This window comes from Onychomys torridus, chromosome 3 (assembly GCF_903995425.1).
Source record: "Onychomys torridus chromosome 3, mOncTor1.1, whole genome shotgun sequence".
In the NCBI taxonomy this organism is placed as follows: Eukaryota; Metazoa; Chordata; class Mammalia; order Rodentia; family Cricetidae; genus Onychomys; species Onychomys torridus.
In genome coordinates, this window is record NC_050445.1 from 57,797,801 (window position 1) to 57,807,153 (window position 9,353).

Below are 9,353 nucleotides of genomic sequence, written 5' to 3' on the forward strand. Positions count from 1 at the left end.
GAGTATGAAGTATTCTTCCCCATCTCCTTTGATTAGTTTTGATGGAAGTCTATCTTGTTAGATATTGAAATGGCTACACCAACTTGCATCTTGAGTCCATTTGCTTGGAAAATATTTTCCCAACACTTTTCTCTGAGGAGATGTCTATTCTTGAAGTTGAGGTGTGTTTCTAGTGTGCAGTAGAAAGATGGACCCTGTTTTTACATACATTGTGTTAGCCTATTTTTTTTAATGGGGAATATGAGTCCATTAAAATTGAGAGACATTAATGACATATGCTTGCTAATTACTGTTATTTTATTGTTGTTGTTGGTAGTGTGTGTGTGTGTGTGTGTGTGTGTGTGTGTGTGTGTGTGTGTGTGTATGTGTTTCCCTTCTTATTTTGTTGATGTGAGATTATTTATTGCCTCTGTTTTTGTGGGTGGTGGGTATAGTTAACTTTGGGGTTGAGTTTTTTTTTTCCTAGTAGTTTCTGTAGGGCTTTATTTGTGGACTGATATTGTTTATACTTTATTTTGTCATGCAATATCTTGTTTTCTCCATCTATGGTGATTGAAAGTTTTGCTGGATTATAGTAGTCTGGGATGGCATCTGTGGTCTCTTAGAGTCTGCAGGACATCTGTGCAGGCCCTTCTGGTTTTTAGATTCTCCATTGAGAAGTAGAATATAAAGGTCTGCCTTTATATGTTACTTGGCCTTTTTCCCTTGCAGATTTTAATATTCTTTCATTGTTCTGCCTGCATGTTTAGTGTTTTATTATGTGGTGTGGGGACTTTCTTCTCTGGCCCAATCTATTTGGTGTTCTGTATGCTTCTTGTAGCTTTATAGGCACATTCTTCTTTAAGTTAGAAAAATATTCTTCTGTGATTTTTAAAAAAAATATTTTCTGGGCCTTTGAGCTGGGATTCTTCTTCTTTGATTCCTATTATTTTCATGTTTGGTCTTTTTATGGTATCCCAGATTTCCTTGATGTTTTTTGTGAGGAAGTTTTTAGATTTAACATTTTCTTTGACCAATATATCTATTTCTTCTATCATATCTTCAAAACTTGTGATCTTTTCTTTCCTCTCTTGTATTCTGTTGGTGATGTTTGTATTTGTAATTCCTGTTCACTTACCTAGATTTTTCCATTTCCAGAATTCCCTCAGTTTGTGTTTCCTTTATTACATTTATTTTCATTTTTACATCTTTAAAACCTTTATTCATTTATTTCATTTTTGGGCTTGCTGAAGTAGGATAGGTGGGTGTAGGTGAAATATTTCCTGTGTCCCATCTGGCCCTTGGTCAAGAAAATCTTTCTCATCTGCAGTCCTGCAGCTGCTTATAAAATAATCACACAGAGGATTAATATTAATTACTATATGTCATATGGTTAAGAATTCTTGCTAGGCTGGCTCTTTCATCTTAAATCAACCCATTTTTATTAATCTATGTATTGCCATGTGGCTCTGTTGTTACCAGTCTGCTGGCATGTTGCTCCTTGGGTGGCAGTCTCCTCTGCCTCTGCTTTTTCTTCTTTCTGTCTCACTCTTGGATTTCTTGCCTGGCTATAACCTGACTTACCATATGCCAGAACAGCTTCTTTATTAACCAATCATACCAATACATTTCACAGCATACAGAAAGACATCCCACAGCTTTTCCCCTTTTTTGTTCAATCAAAAAGGGAAGGTTTTAACTTTAATATAATAAAATTACATATAATAAAATAGTTATCAAGCAAGAATTACAGTTATAATATCTAGTCTGTTTTTATTTGGCAAAATTAGTGAAAATATTCTATCATCTATATTTATGAGTCTAAAGTTTTACATCTAATTTATCTTTTGTTATAACCAAGGAAAATTATAATTATAACTATCTAGTCTTCAACTACATCAAAGACCCCAGAAGGACATATTACTACCTAATTAAGCAGAAAGTGCATTGTAAGCAAATTCCAAAGTTCTAGAAATGACAGAGACATCTAGTTGCCTGGACAGTCACCCAAAGTTCCTCTGCAATGTTGGGGCATGCATCTTGAGTTTACAGGCCTAGAGTCTCTGGCAGACATTTTAGTGAAGCAGGAAATTTGAAGGATTGTCATGCCTATTGGCAAAATTCATCAGTTGCTTCTCCCTGTATCCTGCAGAATTTCTGGCAGTCTCCTCTGTGAAGCAGGAACCTGAAGGACCATATTGATCTGTTTAGGCAAAGTTTAGTGATCACTTTCCCATGGGTCCTGCATGTCCAGTCTACATAACATGCTGTCAAGCAGTCCAGGCAAGAGCAGTTTTTTGCTCAAACGGCCAGTTTTGCCAAGATGAAAATAAACTCCACACAGAGTGTCTTCAATATCTATCTTCCTCTTTGAAGTAAATTGGTGCCAGGAGCAGACATGTCTCATTGTCCAGAAAAGTATAAGCTTTTAAAACATTTTAAATGCCATATTCTGTAAGTCTTTAAAGTGTTTGATGATGATCTACTTAACTGAAATATATCTATGCATACCTAGAAAACTTAACTAACATGACTATAAGTTTGATTATCATAAATGACTAATTATTATTCTATATTTCTTAATTATACATTACAAGGTTTTGGGCATTTTATTTTTTTATTATTAAGAAATTTTCTATTCATTTTACATACCAACCACAGATCTTCCTCTCCTCCCTCCTCCTGTCCCCCAGCCTTCCCCCACCAAAATACCTCCCATTCCCACCTCTCCAAAACTGGGGAGTCAGCAGAGCCTGGTAGATTCAGCTGAGGCAGCTCCAAGCCCCTCCCCCCCTGCACCAAGGCTGTGCAAAGTGTCTCACCATAGGCACTGGGCTTCAAAAGGCTGGCTCATGCACCAAGGATGGGTCCTGATCCCACTGCCTGCTTGGAGGCCCCCTAAACAGTTCAAGCTAAACAACTATCTTGTCTATCCAGAGGGCCTAGTCTAGTACCATAGAGGTTCCACAGCTATTGGTCCAAAGTTCATGCATTTCCACTAGTTTGGCTGGCCATCTCTGTACGTTTTCCCATCATGATCTCACTATCTCTTGCTCATAGACTCCCTCCTCTCTCTTATCAATTGGACTTCTGGAGCTTAGCCTGGTGCCCAGCCATGGATCTCTGCATCTGCTTCCATCAGTCACTGGATGAAGGCTCTATGATGACTGTTAGGGTAGGTATTCAGCCATCTGATCACCAGAGTAGTTCAGAAACCTTCTCGACTATTGCCAGGAGTCTAAGGTGGGGTCATCCTTGTGGATTCGTGGAAACTTCCCTAGCACTCTGTTTCTCCCTATTCCCATGATGTCTTCATTTTTTGTGGTATCTTATTCCTTGTTCTCCCATTCTGTCTCTGTTCCAGCTCAAACTTCCCACTCCCCTATGTTCTCATCCCCCATCCTTTGCACTCCATCATCCCACTCCCAATCCCAGTTTGCTCATGTAGATCTCATTTATTTCTCCTTTGCTGGGTGATCCATACATCCCTCTTAGGCTCCCTGCTGCTAGCTAGCCTCACTGGAGCTGTGGGTTGCAGTCTGATTATCCTTTGCTTTACATCTAGTATCCACTTATGAGTGAGTACATACCATATTTGTCCTTCTGAGTCTGGGTTACCTCTCTCAGGATGATATTTTTTAGTTCCATCCATATGCCTGCAAATTTCAATACATTAAAACTTTAAATGTAGTACATAATACCTCAAACAAAGGCAGAAATATACATATAGTCTAATAAAATTAATTTCTAATTTGTATTAATAAACTAAAATCCATAGCAATGTAAAATATTTCAAAGGAGTTGTTGAATTTTTAAAAAAGTAGATTCAGTAATCTACCCTTTTATCCTATCATATCTATATCCTACATTTCTGTATCATATCCCCCTTTCTTCTTTTATAACGAGATCGGCTATGACCAATAACAATTTGTAACAAAATCCCTAAACAAAGACAAACATCCATAATTCATGTTTTTTTAGGGGGGGGGGAATGTGGGCATAGTGTTCTAGGCTACCTCCTGCTGATTATGGGTGCTGTTAATCTTATGGGGAACCTTAGAAATTCAATATAATGGTCAAGTATTGAGATGACCAGTTATAACCTTTGTTGATAGATACCATCTGTCAAGGTTCAAGAGGTCTCACTTGATCAGATCTGATCCATCTTAACCTGGAACAAATCCACAGCCTCTTGCATCTTTTGGAAACAAAACAGTTTACATAGTATTTAAAAAAGTATGTAGGCTTGGGAAAGAGGAGAGAAAAGATATAGATAGTCATAAAAATTATATATATATATATATATATATATATATATATATATATATATGTATATATATGAGAGAGAGAGAGAGAGAGAGAGAGAGAGAGAGAGAGAGAGAGAGAGAGAGAATATAACAGGCCATGTAAAGATGTAAATAACACAGGGAGTTTGAATTATGTTGCTTTTGGAATTTTTAACTGTAAAGGCTGCTGAGTTAAACAAATATGCATATATTTTAAAGGCATCTTGACTTCAAAATTTGGATCTAAGGATATGTTGCTTTGGAAAAGAGGCTAGCCTAGAACATGTTTCTGTTTCCTCTTTGGTCTTTTGGTTTTTGTGGCCTATAGTTCTGGCAGCAGGTTTGAACTCTGGACCAGAAAAAGGATCTCTACCTGAGTTGGGAGGTGGAGGAAGGTGGTAAGGAGGAGAGTATGGACTGAGGACAGTGTCCTGTTGTGGGGCAATAAGAGAGTGGAGGAAGTCCATAGACGGTCTTCCTCTTGGAACTTTGGCTGCTGGACCCAGCAATGAGTCTCTGCCTGAGTTCACCTATCTTTTTCTGGTTGGCATGGCCTACATCACTTCTTCTGGGTGGCACGGCCTGCACCTGAGCAGTGGATATATGCCCAAGATGGGAGTAGGGGCATGACAGGGGAGGTGAGCGATGGGATGGGAAGGGCTGGCAGTTTGTTGTGTCTTTGGGATCCTAACTGAGGGCATGATAGGATTCTGAGGGGATAGGAGAGTTCAGTGGCAGGTGGGCTTTCTGCTTGTTCTTTTGACTTATGTGACTTGCTGAATTCTCTCATTGTATTATTCTCTCTATATATTAATATTTATTTATTTATTATATATTTCTCTCTTCTCTCTCTTCCTGTGTGTGTGTGTGTGTGTGCCTGTGTGTGCCTGTGTGTGTATGTATATACCCAAGAATTGAGAGCTGCTTCTCTCCTACTCTCTGCATCCTGGTTATCAAACTCAAATCATTAGGGTTGGAAAGGAAATTTACTCATTGATAAAACATTATCTAAGCTTTGTTTTGCTCATGGCCAGTTTTCTTTGCTTTGCGTTATGGTGTTTGTAACTTCTACTCACAATGGTAGTTCTTGTGCGTAAAAGCCTAGCTCCTATGCTATCCCCAGGAATGGATACATAATTGTGAGTGAGTAGCAGATGAACTAATGGAGTAAAAGTTTCCGAGGAGATTGCAAGTAGTAAAGAGAGAACAAATACTGCGTAACAGGATTAGTGATGCTATTGACAATAGCAGACAAGTGCATATGATGAAAGATGAGGAGGCAAGGGATGGAGACCATGAGTACAGGGAACTCCACTTAGAAGCACCACTGCTGATAAACAAGACATGTATATGGCAGTAATGGGACAGAATAAAAATATTTTTCCTTTCCTTTCTCTTAAAAATAGATAAAATGTTAAACATTTAAAATGCTATTGAAAATACATAATTTAGAATGAGTGGTTAATTAAAGGAAAACAGTTGCATACAAAAATAATAGTGGATAGAGGGTGAAAAGGAATAATTTTTCAGTTAGGATGTACAGAGGTGGAGTGGGATCTAAGGAAGAAATGGTTTTCTGAAGGGAGGGATACCTTTGTATCTTCTGTGGCATAGAGTGAAAGGAAAGCAAAGAGTGTTCGAGGTTTAGAGAGCAAAGGTAGCAGAAGTAATGGATGTTCCCTGCAAGGTATGAAAATATTTGGGTTTAGACAAATGTTTGAAGTAGAACTTGAAAGGGATATTTGTAAAGAGCAACTTCGGAGTGTGACCGAACAGAACAAAGTGAAAAGTTTGTCCTGGTCAATATAGTGTGCACTACCACATTGTCATGAATATCAATGTAACTGGACATTAGAATATACATTTTAATCAATGAAAATAAGACGGCTTCTATTTGGAAATCTGAAATACAAAGCAAATAATAATTTGGAACTCTAAAAAATGTCTAACACATTATATTAAAATAAGTGCCCAAACCAAGTTCAATGACAAACATTTATGTGCACCAAAATGCCTATTCTTTTAGTTCAAGAGCCTTAGAGGTTCCTTGAAAGGTACTTATACTTGGGATATTGAATTTAAAGGATTGAATTTTTCTAGATATTCTAATATAGACCTGTATACCTTTAAAGGTCAATGATGCAGTGATAATTTATAATTTTATCTTGAGCTGCAGTTTAACCAAATAACATGATTCAGCATCTTTTCCAAATTGTCTTGATTGCTGGATTTAAATAAGATGCTTCATCACTGGAATCCTCCTGCTATAACTTCCTCTCAGATTTGATGTGTTATTTTGCAATTAGCAAAGCCCTGAAGCTTCACTACAAAATGGCTTTGTAATATATCTTGAGCCTTAACAAGAAACTTTTTGATGTATTTCAATTATGACGAAGAAAGCAGCATCTTAATTAAGGAAACATTCCATTTTGAGGCTGTTTAAAGTGCAATTAAAGTTTATGGCTGAAAGACTCCTGTTAAGATGGGTATCCCCTCTGTAGTTAGTAGATGTGATGTGGGAAGTTTATGCTGGGGCCTTGAGAAACAACTCAGATAGATGCCATAGGCGACTGAAACTGAAGACTGCTAGGAGGTAAACTATTCCACGGTCAATATTTAAGCATGGTTCCATCAGCAATATATATAGTTAAATGTGTATAAAGATATATCTATCTATATACAAATTATATATAAATATAGAAAGTTATATATATGTAAAGATATGTATCTTTATATATTATACACACACACACACACACACACACACACACACACACACAGACACACATATATTTGTAAAAGATCTGGGATGGAGAGAAATTTCCCTTTGAAATTAAAGGAATTTTAGCTGGTTGTTGGTGGTGCATGCCTTTAATTCCAGCACTTGGAAGGCAGAGGCAGGTGAATCTCTGTGAGTCTGAGGCCAGCCTGGTCTACAGGTTCCAGGACAGGCTCCAAAGCTATACAGAGAAACCCTGTCTCAAAAACCAAAAGAAAAAAAAAAGCCTAAGGTAATTTAAATATCAGATTTTGGTGTGATAAATGTTCACTGACATGGCAACCCTGTTAGTATGCACAAAAGAAAATTAATTCTACATGTAGCATGCAGAAGTCTAGAGAACTATAAATTAGTTGGTATGTGGTCCTAAGGGATATATTTGTAAAATGCCCAAAAGTTTAGTCATAAAATCATATGTGTTTCTAATTTAAATGATGATTATTTTATTTCTCCAAATTAGTTCAATGTATTCTGAATAAAACTTTGTGTTTTTATTCTTTATGATGATATTAATATTTATTAAATACTCCAGTTTGACAGATTAAAATTACTTTGGCAACAAATAAAACAATTTGTTTGGAAATTAAAAGACACAGTCTTTTGGTGTTTGACTTAATTTTTTTCTTATACATTTTATCATTCACATTCTAATCATGTGCTGTATACGCTCCAAAATATATTATAATCACTATGTAGGTTGTGGGACAATTTCTCTTTTATTGAGTGACATTTGTTTAGTGTTTGTATAAGAACCTTTGGAAATAAAAAATGGAGATGACATCATGTGGCCAAGATGTGGTCATAGGCTTATCTAAGATGATAATCAAGGAACATCACCATATGTATTTCTTCATTTTCCATCATATTAGGTTCCTTGGAAAAATAAAACATATGCAGTGGATGAAATATGTGATTGTTAAGTATAATCTCTTATGTATGGTTGAAATGTACGGCCAAGTTTAACATTAATAAGGCATAGAAAGAAGAAAATGCATTTAACATCCACAAATAATAAATACATAAAAGTTAGATGAACACTTATGTCCTAGTTAGCAAGGTGAGGAGGAAAGTGTTTACTTGGCTTCCCCTTCCACATTTATGTCATCACTAAATCAAGTCAGGATAGGAATTTAAACACAGTAAGATCCTAGAGGCAGGAGCTAATGCAGAGGCCATGGAAGGGTGGATTGCTTCATATGGCTTGGTCAGGCTGCTTTCTTACAGAACCTAGGACTATCAGGCCAGAGATAGCATCACCCACCATGGACAGGGCCCTCCCACCTTGAACACTAACTGAGGAAATGCCTTCCAGCTAAATCTCATGGAGGCCTTTCCTCAACTGATGCTCCTTCTTCTCTGATGATGTCACATTGACACACACAACCAACTAGTACAGTATATGTAGCACATTTTATATTCAGTGGGTCTTAATTTGATATTTCTTACTGATATGTAAATTAGTATAATTATTCTCCTGCACTACAAATAAGCAATTCCAAAGCTACAGCTCTTGGTCAGATATCATTGTCTCTGTTAGAGGAAGCATACATTTATGAGGTAGAGAAAATTTTGTCTATTAAGTCAGTTATTCATTAACAACTCTGGTTCTCATAACTCTATTATTGGTGTATAAGGATAGTGAGTTGTAGAATATTATTCTAAAGTGTGTTACTTTTGTTTATGTTGCATTTGTTTAACTCTGTGAATCTGTGTTACTGTGCCTGTGTAAAACACCTGATGGTCTAATAAAGATCTGAATAGCCAATAAGTAGGCAGGAGAAAGAATAGGTGGGACTGGCAGGCAGAGAGCATATATAGGAGAAAACTGGAGAGAAGAAAGATCAAGGAACAAGATAGAAGGAGGAGGGCTCCAGGGGCCAGCCACCCAGCCAAACAACCAGCAACAGAGTGAAAAAGTAAGGTTACAGATGTAAGAAAAGGTAAAAGTCCAGAAGTAGAAGGTGGATGGGTTAAGTTAAGAAAAACTGGCTAGAAACAAGCCAAGGCTGGGCATTTTTAATGAAGAATAAGCTTCCGTGTATAATTTACTTGGGAGTTGGGTGGCAGCCCCCACCCCAAAGGAGTAAAAAAAACACCAACAATAGTGTGCAAACAATCTGAATTAGTTTAGTCCTGCAGCCTTTGTTCCATATGTGAAGTATATAAACATAATCAAAATGTACTAGTGCTTCTTGCTCTGGTGTCCAGGTGACTAGAGTACTTTAATTTGGCCTAAGAGATAATTGATTCATTGACTGAAATGTTCAAGATTAATTCTTGTGACAGTGAACTTATATTTTTGCTCAAGT